This window comes from Pan troglodytes, chromosome 13 (assembly GCF_028858775.2).
Source record: "Pan troglodytes isolate AG18354 chromosome 13, NHGRI_mPanTro3-v2.0_pri, whole genome shotgun sequence".
In the NCBI taxonomy this organism is placed as follows: domain Eukaryota; kingdom Metazoa; phylum Chordata; class Mammalia; order Primates; family Hominidae; genus Pan; species Pan troglodytes.
In genome coordinates, this window is record NC_072411.2 from 87,108,349 (window position 1) to 87,127,676 (window position 19,328).

Here is a 19,328-nt window from a genome sequence, read left to right on the forward strand (position 1 = left end):
CTTTTTCTGTTAGGACAGTGAGTAAGAATGTATGGTAAGTCACATTGTTTTTGAAACAGCATCTCACTCTGTAAATGCATCTTTAATTTTCCTTACGCATCTATTTTTTCATTAATATGTTTATGTGAAATGACATTTTATATGCTGAATCCACTCTAATAAGGCATTTAAAATAATTTAGTTAGTTCTAGCAGATGGTTTTGATGCACTGGACATTTCCCAGCCCACGTAATTTAAGCACCTTATGTATCTGACATGGTTTGGTTCTGTGTCCCCACCCAAATCTTATGTCGACGTGTAATCCCCACGCGTTGAAGGAGGGTCCTGGTGGAAGATGATTGGATCATGGGGGCAGATTCTCCCCTTGCTGTTCTCATGATAGTGAATGAGTTCTCATGATATCTGGTTGTTTAAAAGTGCATACCACTTCCGCCTTCTCTCCTGCCACCATGTTATGATGTGCTTGCTTCCCCTTCCACCATGATTATAAGTTTACTGAGGCCTCAGAGCCATGCCTCCTGTACAGCCTTTTGAACTGTGAGTCAATTAAACCTCTTATTTTAATAAGCTACCCAGTCTCAGGTAGTTCTTTATAGCCACATGAGAATGGACTAATACAGTATCATACCCAGATTTTTAAAATGGTGCACAAAAATACCACTAGCTAGTATTCACACCCTTGTGTAATTTCTTCCCTGTGAGTGTGCATTGAATGTAGTGACTCACATTTTAGAGAACAGAAAACAACAGAGACGACAGATTGCCATATCTGTAATTAGGTTACAAAATACATTTTCTTCCATAATTTTCGCTGACTATCATTTCCTTGGCTTGGATGCTTTGATGAAACAAACTGCAATGTTGAAAAGGTTCTCATGGCAAGAAACCAAGGAAATCCTGCAACTATCAGTCAGGTACAAATTGAGGCCTTTTGTTCAATTACGCCTTTAGTTCAATTAGCTCACAAAGAACTGAACACTAACAACAGTCATGTGAGTCAGTTTAGAAGTGAGTCCTTCTCCATTTCAGCCTTAAAACGACTGAGGCCCTCGTTGACGTCTTGAGCACAACTTTTCAGACTTTGAAGCAGATGACCCAGGTAGGCTATGTCCAAATTCCTAGCCCACAGAAATGATAAAGTAAATTTGTGTTGTTTTAAAAGTCACTACGTTTTGAAATAATTTGTTATACAGCAATTGTTAATTTTTACAGTACAGTTGACAGTTCCATGCACCACCAACTTCCTCAAGCTATAGGAAACCTCTAAGCTGCATGCAAATATATCCCAGAAGTATTTCCCTCAGCCAAATGTGTTTAGTTGTGAATGGACAAATGCCTCAGTCTTCTCATCCTCCTATGGGGCAATTTTGATGTATTGTTCTTTGTGACCTATCAGAAAGTCTACAATATGATTGAGTGTTCTTTTCTCATATGCCACAGATAAAGAAGATAACAGGGCCTGGAGGAAATATGGTGTATTATGTTGCATGGAGTAAACAGGGTAACAAATAGCAATATAATCAATATTTTTGGATGGGATCTTAACAGTCGCTGGTATCCTGTTGCAAAAAAAAAAAAAAGATAAATATATTATCAACTGTGGTTATTTAACACCATAGGTTTACTGAGGGCTATGCTCTGTGTAGCCAGGCAGGTTCTGCCATTGAATATGTTAGGAGATTAGGGTGGTTGTGACCTATGAGAATGGATATAAAGTAAGAGAATAATAAGCTTAACTTTTCATACTTTTATCTTAAGATATAGGCCATAACTCTGAATTTCTATGTCATTGTTTAAGTTATCTCTGGGCTTACGTAACCAGAGTCTTACACAATTCATTAAAAACAAACTTGGGGCTTGATTCTCAGGGTTACTACACTGTAACACCAGTAAACGTCATAACTTTCTAGGTGTCATATGAGAAAATGAGGATATTGAAAAGGAAAAAAAATGCCTCTTTGAAAAAAATCCCTAATAATTTCTTTAGCCACTATTCTTCATGTCTCTAAGCCTAGGAATGCCACATTATGTCAAGGAATCCAGCTAGAAACTTGCTAGCAGGAATCTAGATTTGCTTTTATTCAGACATCTTGCCTTTGCAAGTACTGCCATTCATGTATTTAGTGACTGTTTTATATAACTTTATGATATTGTACCCCCCAAAAAAACATTGCAACATGAATCTCATTCACAGTGAAGGATGTAAGGCAATGGATTAATGTTTAGGATGCAATAGTTTTATTATCTATCTCATCAGTCAGAAGCAGAAGATTTTCTTAAGCACTGGATGACCCAGTGTTTTAGCACAGTGTTGGGTGGAAGGCAATTCCTTATGAGTTGAAATGCTGTTCTGAAGAATGAGACTATAAACCACTGAACTATAGCATAGGGTCTCCTAAATCTTTGAATTATGTTCACTTTTTTTTTCTTACTATCCTAACCAGTATAGTTCAACTATATAATTTAGAGTTAAAGAAAGAAATGTTTCCAGTAGGGGTAACAATTATGATATGTTTCAATGGATTAGATGACAAGATGGTCACTGGGTTATCTGAATTACTCACATCACAAGTAATGAAGCAAAAAGATTAGTTATGCATTTATTATTGAAGTGATCGACCCTAACAGAGTTATGCTTGTGAAGCTGGGGAAGGAAATGATATGGATGAAAATTTAGGCAACTTTTATGTTTCACCTTATATTAACACATTCATTAGAGTCTTCAGGAAACAATCATCAGATTCTTCTTCAAATCTACTCAGATAATACAAACAGGCTCAGATTCACTAAGAATAAATATTTAGGTCACTCTATTCCACAAAGAAATTTCAATCTTCTGAGGTTTTAAATGAGAATATGCAGAATATCAAGGATATGACAAGTATCTGCTATATCTAGATGGTCAATTTCAGACATGAGCACTATAGTCTTAACCCATATTCACCATTTTCTGTGTCATTTATCTAGCCATGACATTTAACTAACTTATTTTCTCTTTGTTCCTATGCTCCCCCAATACACACACATACACCCCATTTCTATTGTGTATGTATGCTGTATTTTCATAGTTAAATTTGTCTCTTCTTTTTTTTTCGAGATGGAGTCTCGCTCTGTTGCCAGGCAGGAGTGCAGTGGTGTGATCTCAGCTCACTGCAACCTCAGCCCCCAGGGTTGAAGCGATTCTCCTGCTTCAGCCTCCCAAGTAGCTGGGACTACAGGCATGTGCCACCACGCCCAGCTAATTTTTGTATTTTTAGTACAGATGGTGTTTCACCATTGTGGCCAGGATGGTCTTGATCTCTTGACCTCATGATCCGCTTGCCTCGGCCTCCCAAACTGCTGGGATTACAGGCATGCGCCACCACCCTGGCCTAAATTTGCCCTTTATTTTTCCTACTGCTTACTAGTTACGTGACTTGGAAAAACTTATTTTGAGAAATGTTTTGTTCTTATAATAATCCTGAATCTTATTTTACAGATATAAATTCTGAATCTTATTTTACAGATAGAAATTATCTCATTATAAGCATCACATTACAATGTAGAAGAAGACAATGGACTAAGATTAAAATTGCAGAAAACACAATAGCAAGCAGAAGCTTGAAGACTATGTGTCCTATATGGCAGCGGTTGTCAAAGTGTGGTCCCCAAACAAGAGGGATTAGTGTCACAAGGGAAATTCTTAGTAATGCAAATTATTAGGCCACCAACCTAAAGTCAAAAACCATGGAGATGATGTCCATCAATATGTCTGCTAAAAAGTCCTCCAAGTAATTTTAATCTGTGTTAAAGTCTAAGAAGCACTGCCTTATAGGAAAGTGGAAAAAGTTTGTCTTAAGAAGAGCACAAAGAGTGAGTAAAACTCACAGCCCATTTTATTAATGTCACACAATGTAGTATGGTTGGAGTGTAGTTCATGAAAGGGGGCTTTCAGGAGATGAAGTTGGTAAAGAGGGAAGAACCAGATTTTAAGGGACAATGTAAGCCAAATAAAGGAAGCAGGATGGCAATATATAAACAGAGAGAAACTGTGAAGCTAGACAAATCTCAGTTCAAGCCTTATCATTAGAACAGGTATTTTAACTTTCTGAATGTGTAAAAGTTAAGATCTTTCAGCTTAATATAAATAATTCTTCTCCAAGTATAAATTAACAATTTGAGTTATTGTTCTATCCCATATGATCTGTAGCTATGTATAATACAACTTATTTGTGTAATTACTAACCCATCTGAACTATTTTATTCAACTATATTTTGCTTGAAATACATTTTTCATTATTTTATTTATTTTAGGATATTTCTTGATTATGTCATTGACAGGTTTCTTTTAGAACTCTTAGATTTAATAAATTTACAATAGCTTTACGTTATATAGTTTTAAAATAGTTTCTCAATTTGAATGTTAAGAAGATTAATAAAATGTAATTTCTTTCTACTGACTTATTCTCCAAAACATTCAGCTTAATTTTCCACTAATTTTAATCTCTGTTTTGCTCTGCTGTAATCCTGGAATTAAGGAAAATAAAGTGTTAGCTAGTCATTTCATGCATATCTAGTTTTCTGTTCCTTTTCTTTTTTATCAAGTAACTGGATTCAGCCTAGATTATTAGGCATTTCTTGTGGGAAAGAGGCGGCAAATTATAGTCTGCCTTTCAGTTGCTTCTAATTTCATTAATACTCTCCATTGGTATAACAATCTTCAAATTTTGCTCAAGAAGGTGAGCTATAATTTCATGTCTGCACTTATATTTTTCTATTTTTGTCTTTTAATATTAAAATTAATGCCATCTACTAAAACCGAAAGATCAACAAAAGAAAATAAATTGAGTCTGCGTCCCATCTTTTATCTGTGGGCTTACCTACATTGCAATATTTTATCAACTGTCTTCCTTGGTAATCATGATGGGTAGTCTTATGTGTCAACTTGCCTGAGCTATTGTACCCAGTTATTTAATCAAACACGAATCTAGGTGCTGCAGTTAAGGTACTCTGTTGTCATTGTTATATCTTCATTCAGGTGATTTTAAGTAAAGATTAAATGCAATAATGTGGGCAGGCCTCATTCAGTCAGTTGAAGGCCTTAAAAGCAAAAACTCAGGTTTCCCTGAGAAGAAATTCTGCTCTGAGACCAGAGCATCAAATTCTGTCAAGTTTTCAGGCTGCCCTAATGATTTCAGACTTGGCAGGCCCCAAAATCATATGAGTCAGTTTCTTAAAATAAGTATCTCTCCCTCTCTGTAGGTATGTATATACTCCTGCTTATTTATCTACCCATCTATCTATTGCTCTATCTATCATCTGTCTATCTATCTTTCATCTATCTAATTTCCTATTTGTTCTGTTTCTCTAGAGAACTCTAATAATACAGTAATCTAACCATAGTGACTTCTATACAAATGTTTCTGTACCAGGTAGCTATTTATAAATTAATGTGCATTAAAACCATTTCAAAATTAAGTGGTATAAAACAAAAGGCATTTAATGCCATGATCACACATCTGTCATTTTGCTGAGGTTGGTTTATTTATCTTGGCAGAGATCAGCTGGGTGTGTCTCCAAGCTTTGTATTGGGTCCATGTATCATCCAATTGTGTCTACTTGGAGAAAATAACTACTTTGGCTTCTTTTCTTCTCATTTTAATGGCAGAAACATAACAGATAGCTGAACAGAAAATAAGATGGTTCTTATATCCTTGGCTCGAAAATGTGATACCATAACTTCCACATCATTCTCTTAGCCAAAGTAAGTCACAAAGTGAAGCAAGACACCTAGAGAATGTAAAGGTCACTCTATCTCTAATGGAAGGAACTTCAGTCCCAGGGCAAATACGCAGAAACATAGAGAGGTAAAAACTTGGAACAATATTGCAGTCTATTACAGGTATCACAGCAAAATGCATTTGGATAATGTTAAGCTCTGTAACTGCCTTTTTAGAAAGAGTGACAATTTATTTAGCATAGTAAGACACAAAGAAATCCTGTAAGAAACATAACTACTATTAACTTTATATAAAATAGAATTTCCCAGACATTGTTTTTAGAAAATATTTGTTAATATCCCACTGTACTTCTTGCTCTGCAGAAACCCTGTAGGAAACAATTGTTCTGCAATGCACACTCATAGTAAATTTGTTGTTTTAATAAGTTCTCAACATCAAGCTTGTGAAGAAAACCAACAGGTATAGAATTTACAAACAAAACTTTGTTGCTCATAAAATCTGCACTGCAAGAAGAAAAAATAGAAAAGAAACCATCACAATTTTTAACATGCCAAAATCACAGGTATTTTTTATATCTAATTGTACTAAAATTGCTTTATTGTTAGCAGTGGAAGTGCGATCTCATTATGTGAAAGTAGGAAAGATAAGACCTCATAACTCTCAACAGAACAGGAGAAGGTATACCTTTTAGCTAAGAGTTACTAAACCTCGAAAAGCCTATTGCAAAGGAACACTGATCATGCATATATGAAAGTGGCCACAATATTTGTCAGCTAAACTATTGAGAACAATAAGAGATGTGTGGACATTTGTCAAGGAAACAAATTATTTAAGTTGTATGCAGAGATCAGAAATTTCATCTAGGGGAGTAAAATGTTAAATATATTTGTTAGCTGAGATATTTCAACCACTAGAATACATACGATGAACTTTTATTGATTATACAAAGGCTAATATTTTCATCAAACTTTAAGTACTAAAGTTATAAGTTTCAGGATATGAACTTAACATGCAAACAGCACAGCAAAAGAAACTATCAACACGGTTGATATGGTTTGGCTGTGTCCCCACCCAAATCTCATCTTAAATTACAACTACCACAATTTCCATGTGTCCTGGGAGGAAACAAGTGGGAGGTAATTGAATCACTGACTGCGGGGGTTGGGGGTTGGGGGGGTGGGGGCTCTTTCCCGTGCTCTCATGATAGTGATTAAGTCTCATGATATCTGATGGTTTATTTATTTATTTATTTTTATTTTATTTATTTTTTTTGACGGAGTCTTGCTCTGTCGCCCAGGCTGGAGTGCAGTGGTGTGATCTCGGCTCACTGCAAGCTCCACCTCCGGACATCTGATGATCTGAAAAACAAGTTTCCCTGGACAAGCTCTCTCTCTTTGCCTGCTCCATCCATTTAAGACGTGACTCACTCCTCCTTGCCTTCCACCATGATTGTGAGGCTTCCGCAGCCATATGGAACCATAAGTCCATTAAACCTCCTTCTTTTGTCAATTGCCCAGTCTTGAGTATGTCTTTATGTGCAGCATGAAAATAGACTGATATAGTAAATTGGTACCAGTAGAGTGGGCCACTGCTGAAAAGATACCTGAAAATGTGGAGGCAACTTTGGAACTGGGTAACAGGCAGAGGTAGGAACAGTTTGGGGGGCTCAGAAAAAGACAGGAAAATCTGAGAAAGTTTGGAACCCCCAGAGACTTGTTGAATGGCTTTGACCAAAATGCTGATAGTGGTATAGACAATGAAATCCAGGCTGAGGTGGTCTCAGATGGAGATGAGGAACTTGTTGGGAACTGGAGTAAAGGTGACACTTGTTATGTTTTAGCAAAAAGACCTGTGGCATTTTGCCCCTGCCCTAGAGATTTGCGGAACTTTGAACTTGAGAGAGATGATTTAGGGTATCTGGAAGAAGAAATATCTAGGCAGTGAAGCATTCAAGAGGTGACTTGGGTGCTGTTAATGGCATTCAGTTTTTTTGTTTTTGTTTTTTGTTTTGTTTTGTTTTGTTTTTTTGAAAGGGAGTCTCACTCTGTTGCCCAGGGTGGAGTGCAGTGGCCTGATCCCAGCTCACTGCAACTTCCGCCTCCCAGATTCAAGTGATTCTCCGGCCTCAGCCTCCTGAGTAGCTGGGACTACAGGCACCTGCCACCATACCTGGCCCATTTTTGTATTTTTAGTAGAGACGGGGTTTCACCATATTGGCCAGGCTGGTCTAAACTCCTGACCTCAGGTGATCCATCCACCTCGGCCTCCCAAAGTGCTGGGATTATAGTCATGAGCCACCATGCCTGGCTGGCATTCAGTTTTATAAGGGAAACAGGAAATAAAAGTTCAGAAAATTTGCAGCCTGACAATGCAATAGAAAATAAAATCCCATTTTCTGAGGAGAAATTCAAGCCTGCTGCAGAAATTTGCATAAGTAGTGAGGAGCCAAATGTTAATCCCCAAGACACTGGGGAAAATGTCTCCAGGGCATGTTAGAGGTCTTCACAATAGCCCCTCCCATCACAGGAGCAAAAAATGGTTTATTGGGTGGGGCCCAAGTTCCCCATGCTGTGTGCAGCCTAGGGACTTGGTACCTTGCATCCTAGCAGCTCCAGCCATGTCTGAAAGGGGCCAATTTAGAGCTTGGGCCATGGCTTCAGAGGGTGTAAGCCCTCAGCCTTGGCAACTTCCACGTGGTGTTAAGCCTGTGAGTGCACAGAACTCAAGAATTGGAGGTTTTCAAACATCTGCCTAGATTTCAGAAGATGTTTGGAAATACCTGGATGGTGAGGGAGAAGTTTGCTACAGTGGCAGGGCCCTCATGGAGAACCTCTGCTAGTGCAGTGCAGAAGGCAAATGTGGGGTCAGAGTCCCCACACAGAGTCCCTACTGGGGCACTGCCTAATGAAGCTGTGAAAAGAGGGCCACCATCCTCCAGACCTCAGAATGGTGGATCCACTGACAGCTTGCACCATGCACCTGGAAAAGCTACAGACACTCAACACCAGTCCATGAAGGCAGCCGGTAAAGAGGCTGTACCCTGCAAAGCCACAGGAGCAGAGCTGCCCAAGACCATGGGAATCTACCACTTGCATCAGTGTGACCTGGATGTGAGAAATGAAGTCAAAGGAGATCATTTTGGAGCTTTAGGATTTGACTGCCCCACTGGATTTTGGACATGTATGGGACCTTTAGCCCCTTCCTTTTGGTCAATTTCCCCACTTTGGGATGGGTGTAATTATCTTTAATTCCTGTACCCCCATTTTATCTACGAAGTAACTAATTGTTTTTGATTTTACAGGCTCATAAGAGGAAGGGACTTGCCTTGTCTCAGATGAGACTTTGAACTATAGTCTTTTGAGTGAATTCTGAAATGAGTTAAGACTTTGGGGGACTGTTGGGAAGGCATGATTGGATTTGAGATGTGAGGACAAGATCTGTGGGGAGCCAGGGGTGGAATGATATGGTATGGCTGTGTCCCCACCCAAATCTCATTTTGAATCGTAACTTCCACAATTCCCATATATTATGAGAGGAAACCAGTGGGAGGTAATTGAATCATGGGGGCAAGTCTTTCCTGTGCTGTTTTCTTGATAGTGAGTAAGTCTCATGAGAGTTGATGGTTTTAAAAAATGGGAGTTTCCCTGTACAAGCTCCCTCTCTCTTTGCCTGCTGCCATCCATGTAAGAAGTGACTTGCTCCTCCTTGCATTCTGCCCTGATTGTGAGGCTTCCCCAGCCATGTGGAATTGTAACTCCATTAAACCTCTTTCTTTTGTAAGTTGCCCAGTCTCAGCTATGTCTTTAAGAGCAGCATGAAAAGGGACCAATACAACAGTAAACAGACAACCTATAAAATAGGACAAAATATTAGCAAACAATGCATCTGACAAAGGTCTAATATCCAGGTCTATAAGGAAGTTGAACAAATGAATAAGCAAAAAATAAATAAAAAATCGGCAAAGGTCATGACTACTTCTCAAAAGAAGACGAACAAGGAGCCAACAAACATATGAAAAAAATGCTCATCATCACTGGTCATCAAATAAATCAAAGTCAAAACCACAATGAGATACTATCTCAAACCAATCACATTGACTATTATTAAAAAAATTAAAAAAACAACAGAGGGTGGTGAAGGCTGAATGCTTATGCATTCTTGGGAATGTAAATTAGTTCAGCCAGTGTGAAAAGCAGTTGGAGATTTCTCAAGGAATTTAAAACAAAACTACCATTTGACTCAGCAATCCCATTTCTGGGTATATACCCAAAGGAAAATAAATCATTCTGTGAAAAAGATACATGCACTTATATATTCATCTCCAAACAATTCACAATAGCAAAGACATGGAATCAACTAGAGTGCCCATCAATGGTGGACTGGATAAAGTCAATGTGGTAATACACCTCATGGAGAAATAAGCAGCTGTAAAAAAGAATGAAATCATGTCCTTTGCAGCATCATGGATGTAGCTGGAGGCCATTATCCTAAGCAATTTAATCCAGAAATAGAAAACCAAGTACCACAGGTTCTCACTTACAACTGAAACCTAAACATTGAGCACACATGGATATAAACATGTGAACAATAGACATTGTGGAATACTTTGGAGGAGAGAGAGTGGGAGGCGTGGATGGAAAAACTATCTATTTGGCACTATGCTTATTAAGTGGGTGATGGAATCTACACCCCAAAAATCTGCACTGCAAGAAGATCCCTTCTCAGTATCACATAAATACACATAACAATCCTGCAGATGTACCCCTGTTTCTAAGATTAAAATTAAAATTGAAAAAGTAAAAAAACCCAAAGCAGTAGCATTTTTATATGCAACTAGCAAACTACCTGAAAAGAAATCAAGAAAACAATCTCATTTACAATAGCTACAAAAAAAAAAGGCACCTAGGAATAAATTTAACCAAAAAGGTAAAGACCCCTACAATAGCAACTATGAAACACTGATGAAAGAAGTTGAAAATACACGATAAACAAAAAGATATTCTATGGTCATTAATTGGAGGAACATATATTGTTAAAGTGTCTATACAACCCAAAGTGTATAGGAATTACAGACTCAATGCAATCCTTGTCAAAATACCAATGGCACTCTTCACAGAAATAGAAAAAAAAAATGCTAAAATTTGTATGGAACTGCAAAAGACCCTGAATAGTCAAAACAATTTTGAGGAAAAAGAACAAAGCTGAAGGCCAGGTGCGGTGGCTCATGCCTGTAATCCCAGCATTTGGGAGGCCAAGGTGGGTGGATCACAAGGTCAAGAGATTGAGACCATCCTGGCCAACATGGTGAAACCCCATCTCTACTAAAAATAAAAAAATTAACTGGGCCTGGTGGCGCATGCCTGCAGCCCCAGCTACTCGGGAGGCTGAGGTAGGAGAAACGCTTGAACCCAGGAGGTGGAAGTGGCAGTAAGGTGACATCACGCCACTGCACTCCAGTCTGGTGACAGGGCAAGACTCCATCTCAAAAAAAAAAAAAAAAAAAAAGGAGAAAACTGTAGGCATCATACTACCTGACTTCAAATTATAGTAGACAATTATAGTAAACAAAATAGCATGATATTGGCATACAAACAGACATGTAGGCCGTTGGAAAATAAATAAATAAAGAGCCCAGAAATAAATCCACACATTTACAGCCAATGGATTTTTGACAAAGGTGCCAAGAGCATTCATTGGGGAAAGTATAATCTTTTCCACAAATGATGTTAGGAAAACTGCAACATCTACATAAAAAAAATTAAATTAGACCTTTATGTCTCACCCTATAAAAATCAGCTCAAAATGGATTAAAGACTTAAATGTAAGAGCCAAAACTATAAAACCATTAGGATAAAACATAAAGGAAGTTCTTTATGACATTGGTAGGGATAAGGAATTTTTAGATAAGACCTTGAAAGCACAGGCCACAAAAGCCAAAATGGACCAATGGGATTACACTGAATTAAAACACTTCTGCACAGAAGAGGAAACAACCAACAGAGCACAGAGACAACCTACAGAATGGAAAAAGATATTTGCAAATCATACATCTGCCAAGGGATTAGTATCCAAAATATATAAGAAACTCAAACAACTCAATACCAAAAAAAAGCCCAAATAATTTGATTAAAAAGTGGGCAAAGTACCAGAATTGATATTTCTTAAAAGAAGGCGTACAAATGGCCAACAGGTATATTAAAAAATGCTCAACATCACTAAACATTAGGGAAATGCAAATCAAAACCACAATAAAATATTCACCCAAAACCCAGAAGTATAAAAACCCTTGAAGACAACCTAGGCAATATCATTCATGACGTAGGCATGGGCAAATAATTCATGATTGAAGGTGCCAAAAGCTTTTGCAACAAAAATGAAAATTGACAAATGGTATCTAATTAAACTAAAGAGCTTCTGCACAGCAAAAGAAACTATCAACAGAGTAAACAGACAACCTCCAGAATGAGAGAAAATTTTTGAAAACTATGTATCTGACAAGGGTCTAATATCCAGCATCTATAAAGAACTGAAACAAATTTACAAGATAAAAAACAAACAACCCCATCAAAAAGTGGGCAAAGAACATGAACAGACACTTTTCAGAAGAAGACATACATGTTGCCAACTATCATATGAAAAAAGCTCAATATCACTGATAAGAGCAATGTAAATCAAAAACACAATGATATACTGATATGGTTTGGCTGTGTCCCCAACCAAATCTCATCTTGAATTGTGGTTCCCATAATCCCCACATGTTGTGGGAGGGGCCCAGTGGGAGGTAATTAAATCATGGGGGTGGTTACCCTCAGGCTGCTGGTCTCACGATAGTAAGTGAGTTCTCATGATACCTGATGGTTTTATAAGGGGCTTTCCCACTTTTGCTGGACACTATTCCTTGCTGCTGCCCTGTGAAGAAGGATGTGTTTGCTATGCCTTTGCCATGATTGTAAGTTTCCTGAGGGCTTTCCAGCCATGCTGAACTGTGAGTCAACTATACCTCTTTCCTTTATAAATTACACAGTCTTAGTTAGCTATGTCTTTATTAGCAGCATGAGAATGGACTAAAACAGATAGCATCACACTCCAGTCAGAATGACTATTATTAAAAAGCCAGAAAATAACAGATGCTGGTGAGGTTGTGGAGAAAAAGGAACACTGCTGGCCACAACTACTTTTGCAGTTTCAGGCCCTGGATCCTCAAAAAGCAAGCCTCTACTTCAGCTTGGGCACAAATGGGAGGATATACCATGGCCTTGGATGAGAGCATGGAAAACTCTAAGAAAGCTTGACTCCAGGTGTTAGGGCATAGCAGCCGCTAGGCTCAAGACTGATATACTCTCTAGTGGTCATGGTACAGTGGCAGCAAAGCCTCCAGGCTGCAATGGCTGCTAGCACCAGGAATAGGATGCACTCTAACAGTGACTCTGGTTTCAAGATGGCACAGAGCAGTAGCAGCATAGAAACTGGGGTAGGGCACAGTATTGTTCCTCCTCTAAGGTGTAGCACAGCATATGAACTCTTGAATCTTGGGAGCTCCCTCAACTTGGCACAGAGCCTGAGAGTACTGCAGCGTTTTCCAGTAGCAGACTCCAGGAGTCTATGTTGGTGATGGGGGCTGTTTGGGTCCTCTTGCTTACCATTTCACTTGAAGCTTCCCTTACAGGGTGAAGTCCCTCCTGGTTCTGAGCTGATCATGACTTGGAGTATGGGGTGGCAGAGGCAAGATTTTTTTTTTTTTTTTTGTATACCTCCATATGGGTTTCTGTGCTCTAAAAATTTTCTGTTGCTTCTATGTTGTTCTCTGGTGCTCTTCGTTAGTTATTTTGTTTAAAATATAGTTGTTTATTTGTTGTTTTGTTTTGTTGGTTGGGGAGGAGAAAGACCACTAGAAGCTTCAAGTTGGCCATTGTATTGATGTCACCATTTCTCATGCCATTTAAAAAAAAATATGTTTCTGGAATCCACAGCATGATCTAATGAGCTTTTAGATATTTGGTTCTAGTACTAATAAAGATAAATTATCACAGATCTTCAGAGCAAGGAGTTGTCAGCTATAGTGAGGCCTTCTTCAATTATCTCTTTTTTAAATTTTTTTCATCTCTTCTTGCTCTTATTTTCATTTCATGAAGATTTAAAATTTACATCTTTGTGCCTAATAATGAAAGTTCAAAATTATAAAGCCAAAATTTAACTATAGGCTCAAATGTAATCTTCATGACAGATTTTAACACATATCTCAGTAACTGATAGGTGACCACAGATAACGAGCAAGAATATTGAATAATTCACAAATACATATAAAAATTGAATGCATGTCCATATATAAAATAACACAATAGAACTCTACACTCATGAAGAATACACGTTTTCAAGAGCACATGGGATACATACAGCAATTGATTATATTCTAAGACACAATGTGCCTTAGATTCACAATGCACAAGAAGTTTCAGAAATTTGAAGATAACATAGTTCTGTGATCACTCTGTGTTTAACGTAAAAAATCTACTTGAAATATGAATGGAAAAGTTCATATATTTGAAAATTAAGACCTATACTTCTAAGAAAAAATGAATGTAAAAATGGATTATGTCAAAAATTAGAAGTATTTTGAGTTAAAATATAAAGAAATATCAAAACTTGAGGGATATAGCTAAATCAGTGCTCAAAGGGAATTTTACAGTTATACATTTATATATTAAAAAAGAAGGTCTAAAAAACTGATAATCTATGGGGCTATCAAAGACAGAACAAGAAAATTTGATCTAAAGAGTGTGGAAGGAAAAACTCGTAAATTTGTGTGTGTGTGTGTGTGTATCTATCTATCTATACATACATATATATATATATATATATTTTTTTTTTTTTTTTTTTTTTTTTTTAGATGGAGTCTCACTCCGTCACCCAGGCTGGAGTGCTGTGGTACGATCTCGGCTCACTGCAACCTCTGCCTCCCAGGTTCAAGCAATTCTCCTGCCTCAGCCTCCTGAGTAGCTGGGATTACAGGCGCCTGCTACCATGCCCGGCTAACTTTTTGTATTTTTAGTAAAGACAGGGTTTCACCATGTTGGCCAGGCTGGTCTCGAACTCCTGACCTCATGATGCACCCACCTCAACCTCCCAAACTGCTGGGATTACGGCTCTGCTTTATTTTTAATGACCTCTGCATTACTGCTCACTCAAGTGCTTTTATGTGTACTTGAGAATATAATGAGTCAACAGAGAACTAGGAAGTAGCACGCTTTCCCCAAGAACATTTCTTACACCTGTCCCAGTCCATACCATTGGCAAGACAATAATTAATATATGCATATATCTGCGAAGTCATCACCATACTTCTTGAATTGCATGGCATGCTTATTTCCTTTGTCTTAATTTTTTTTTTTTTTTTTTTTGAGATGGAATTTCACTTTTGTTGCCCAGGCTAGAGTGCAATGGTGCAATCTCAGCTGACTGCAACCTCTTGGCCTCCCAGGTTCAAGCAATTCTCCTGCCTCAGCCTCCCGAGTAGCTGGGATTACAGGCATGTGCCACCATGCCCGACTAATTTTTGTATTTTTAATAGAGATGGGGTTTCGCCATGTTGGCCAGGCTGGTCTTGAACCCCTGACCACAGGTGATCCACCTGCCTCGGGCTCCGAAACTGCTGGGATTACAGGCTTGAGCTACTGCACCTGGCCCAAACTATTTTTTAACGAAAAAATTTACAATTGATGATCCAAAAATTTCAAATGTAGGTTACTTAAATGACTAATACAATTGATATACTTCTTGATAAATTTATTTTAAAAAAAAGACAAGTCAGGTAATCTACACCAGGATTTAACAGAGGATTTACGTTATACAGCCCACAGACATTGCAAAGATCATAAAATATTGGTGTAAAATTCTGGTTACCAAACAACATGAAAAGATAAAGAAAACAGTACCTTACACACATAAATTCATTTGATCTTTAAGAAGACGTAATATCATAAAGAAAACATGTAAGTACATAAACTGTAAGCTTTACAAGTAGCTAAAAATGAAAAAAAATAAATCTTATCTTCTATTTTAATAAAAATGGTAAACTCAATATAGAACGAATTTCAAGGACAAATGAAGTGACAGTATGGAATAATCATTTCCCGCTATTACCAACAGTATTAAATTAAGCATTACTTTGACCTCAACTTCTACTTCTAGGAATTTCTCCTAAGAAAACAATGCAAAGTGTTACCCATAATGTATGGTCAAAGATATTCAACCCTTCATTATAATAGGTCAAACTCACAATAATTCAAAAGCACAGGACAAAGGAAATGATGAAATAAATTAGGTAAATGTACACACTGGAATAATATGCAGCCATTGTAAATATAAAAAGTACAGTAGCAGAAAGATTTTTGTTTGTAGAGAGAGTAAAGCAAGATGTAAATTATTTACATAGAGTTGCCTTATGTACACAAATATATGTCTTTCTATTGCTCTGCTCATCTATTAATTGATATATAAAAATTCATGATTTAAGAGCTGTATAGCAATAAACAGAAATATATTAGCAGCTTATATGTAGTGTGATTACAGGTGTTGTAATTTTATTTTTTTGCTTTCTGTATTTTTTCTAATTAGCACATTTGTCTTTTAAAATCAGGAATCAATTGATGAGCACTAATGACCATAAGCGTTGAATCTAAATACATAGCTAACATTAAGTAATATTGTTTTAACAATGTTTATTTCAAATTGAGTTTGCTAATTATCACACACTATAGATGTCATTTGTGTTTGAAGCTTTACTGAAAAGCTGTATTTTTGTCTGTGCAAACAAAGCTTTCGAAGGCACGCAGAAATGAAGACATAGACTATTGCATCTGTGGTTATTCTGGAGTACTCACAGGTCCCCATGTTGTTTTGGGTCATAGAGATTTTTAATAGATAGTAATGAACTCCAGGGATTAGGGTTGTGGGTGGTCATGAATACTCAGAGAGGGTAGCATAGTCTGTTTTGTGAGGATTAGTAACTCCCACAGAGAGTGAAATTTCACTGGTCAGTGGAAAAAATTACTGCAATTAGCCAGTAACCTGAAGCACAGATTGCATAGTATTTAAAACAAGTAGGTTTTGCTGTGTAGTCATTCAGCACAGCATCACTCACTTTAATAGCTATTATGTAAAAAAGTAGAAATGAGGCAGCAGAGAAATTTCCAACAGACCTAGATCTTCTTAAAATAGTACCTTTTCCCAAAGGCCAACTGACTCCATTGGAGGTTACAGTATTTTAATAATGCTTCTGAAAAGATTAACTAAAAGGTTTCACACCAGAAACCCAACGTTAGCTGCTTTTGACTCCAGGCAAGCTGTTACACATGCACAAGGCTGAGCACATCAGGAAGAATATTTAAAGATAATAAAATCTTAGAAAATAAAGTATTATTAGAAAAAAACTAATCTAAGATTTCCAAAGTATTTTTATTTTTAAAGTGAGATGAATTTTTATTTTGTTATTATAAGTTTAAGGATAAAATAATGTCATCTGGCAAGGTAGGTCTTATGACTTGAATGCCAAAATTATTGAAATCACATGTTTCAAAAGTAATCATAATCAGATGATTAATGATCACCTTTAATATGTTGAATCTAATAATTATCTTTAATATGTTGTTGTTTAATGTGTATACATTAGGTTTACTAATAACCATCATTTTTGAGAGTTTTATCATAATGGGATACCAGGAAAATTTTAGTACAAATTACATTAAGTGAAAATTATCAGCTTCAGGGCATTTTAGCTTGTTCTATCTCAATCTCTTTTGTTCCAGCTCTGTGTCAGCCTTGAACGAAGGCTCTATTTCAAGAGAATTAGATGTTGAGTACTTTGAATAAATGTAGGCCAACAAATTGGATAACTTAGATGAAAAGAACACATTCCTAGAGAGATACGAAGTACTAAGGCTGACTCGAGAACAAACAGAATACCTGAATAGATCATGCAGGTAAATACATTGAATTAGTGAATGTAAAACTTCCCACAAAGAAAAGCCCAGCCCCCCACCCCAGCTTACACTGGTGAGTTCTACCAAATATGAAGGAAAATTAATTCAATTCTTCAGAAATGCTTCTATAAAATAGAAAAAAATGAAAATACCTCCTAACTCATTCTATGAGGTCAGTATTGCCCTGATATCAAAACCAAAGATATCTTGATTAGTTAATACTGCCGATTAATATTTCTTATGAATATAGGCACAAAAATATTTATCAAAATAGTAGCCAACTGAATCCAGTAATGGTACTATGGTTAAGTGATATTTATCCCAATTATCTAAGGTTGGTTTAATACATAAAATAAATTTAATGCATTATATTAACAGAATAAACACATTATCATTTCAATGAATGCAGAAAAAGCAATACCAATTTATAATAAGAATATAGTAGAAATAAAAGGGAATTTTCTCGAGCTGTTAAAAGGTATCTAGGAAACTGATTAATGGATCAACAAAATGTGATATATCCATACAACAGAATATTATTTGGCAATAAAAAAAAGAGCACTAATACATGCTACAACATGGGCGAACCTTCAAAACATTATACTAAGTGAAAGCTAGTGTCAATTAGCACATATTGTATGATTTTATTTATGTACTATTTCTAGAATAGGCAAATCTTAGAGACAAAAAATAGATTAATGGTTACTGTGAACTGAGGGTGGGGGTGGGAGTGAATGTGTGGGAATGACTGGTGATGCTTACAAAGTTTCTCTAAAAGTGAATAAAATGTTCTAAAATTAGAAAGTTAATAATAGTCACATAATTATGTGACTATCTAAAAGCAACATATTGCACACTTTTTTAAAGAGGGAAAAATAAGCAATTAGTACTTCCATGTTGGTATATAATAGCAAGAATTAGGGTATTATATTGCAGCACTTTGGGGTGCAAATACTAGGAACCTGTAATATTATAAAAATATGATGTTATTCTAAATGTATCCTAATGAAAAATGTTATATATAATTAATACAACATTAATTTTACTTAACAATAAATAGCAACTGTTTTTGATTTTAAGAGTCTCTTAATTGACCTGAGCAGAAAATGACAAACAGAATAACTTGAAAATGTTCTGAAATTTGTCTCTTTCCACTTACAAGTTCTAATTTAGGAGACCTGCTGATGAATATTAGAACTTTAGCATGTTATATACTTAACTTAGATTTTATTTGACTTACTCAAATCTGAATTTTTCAAAATTATGACTTTTTGGAAAATGAATATGCCCTTAACATACAACGTCTCTTTCATGCTTTTTAAAGTTAAATTTAAGTTCTAAAACCTAAATCAAAATAATGTTATAAGAAATCTAATAAAAACATAAGAAATGAAATGAGAATAATCTATAGAGTTAATTTAGTAATATATCGCTACAAACACTTCTGTTACTGTTTAATATAGTAGAAGGAGCACTGATTTTAAATGCCAGGCCCCTGCGAGATCAGGTTCAAGTCCTAGCTTTACTGGTAATTTGTTGTCATAATCTTGGCTTAATATCAAATACTCTCACTGTCCTTTAATTTCTCTGTCTGTAAAATGAGGGGATTGGGCTACATGATCATTAAAGC

General features: G+C 36.5%; 1 long non-coding RNA gene across 1 annotated transcript; it reads left to right on the forward strand.

Moving 5' to 3' along the window:
• The first annotated feature begins 962 nt into the window (after positions 1–962).
• LOC107973721 (uncharacterized) lies at positions 963–6,848 on the forward strand. Its single transcript, XR_001716116.2, has 3 exons — positions 963–1,099; positions 5,648–5,743; positions 6,083–6,848. It is a non-coding gene; the product is annotated as an uncharacterized LOC107973721 (long non-coding RNA).
• The last annotated feature ends 12,480 nt before the right edge of the window (positions 6,849–19,328 follow it).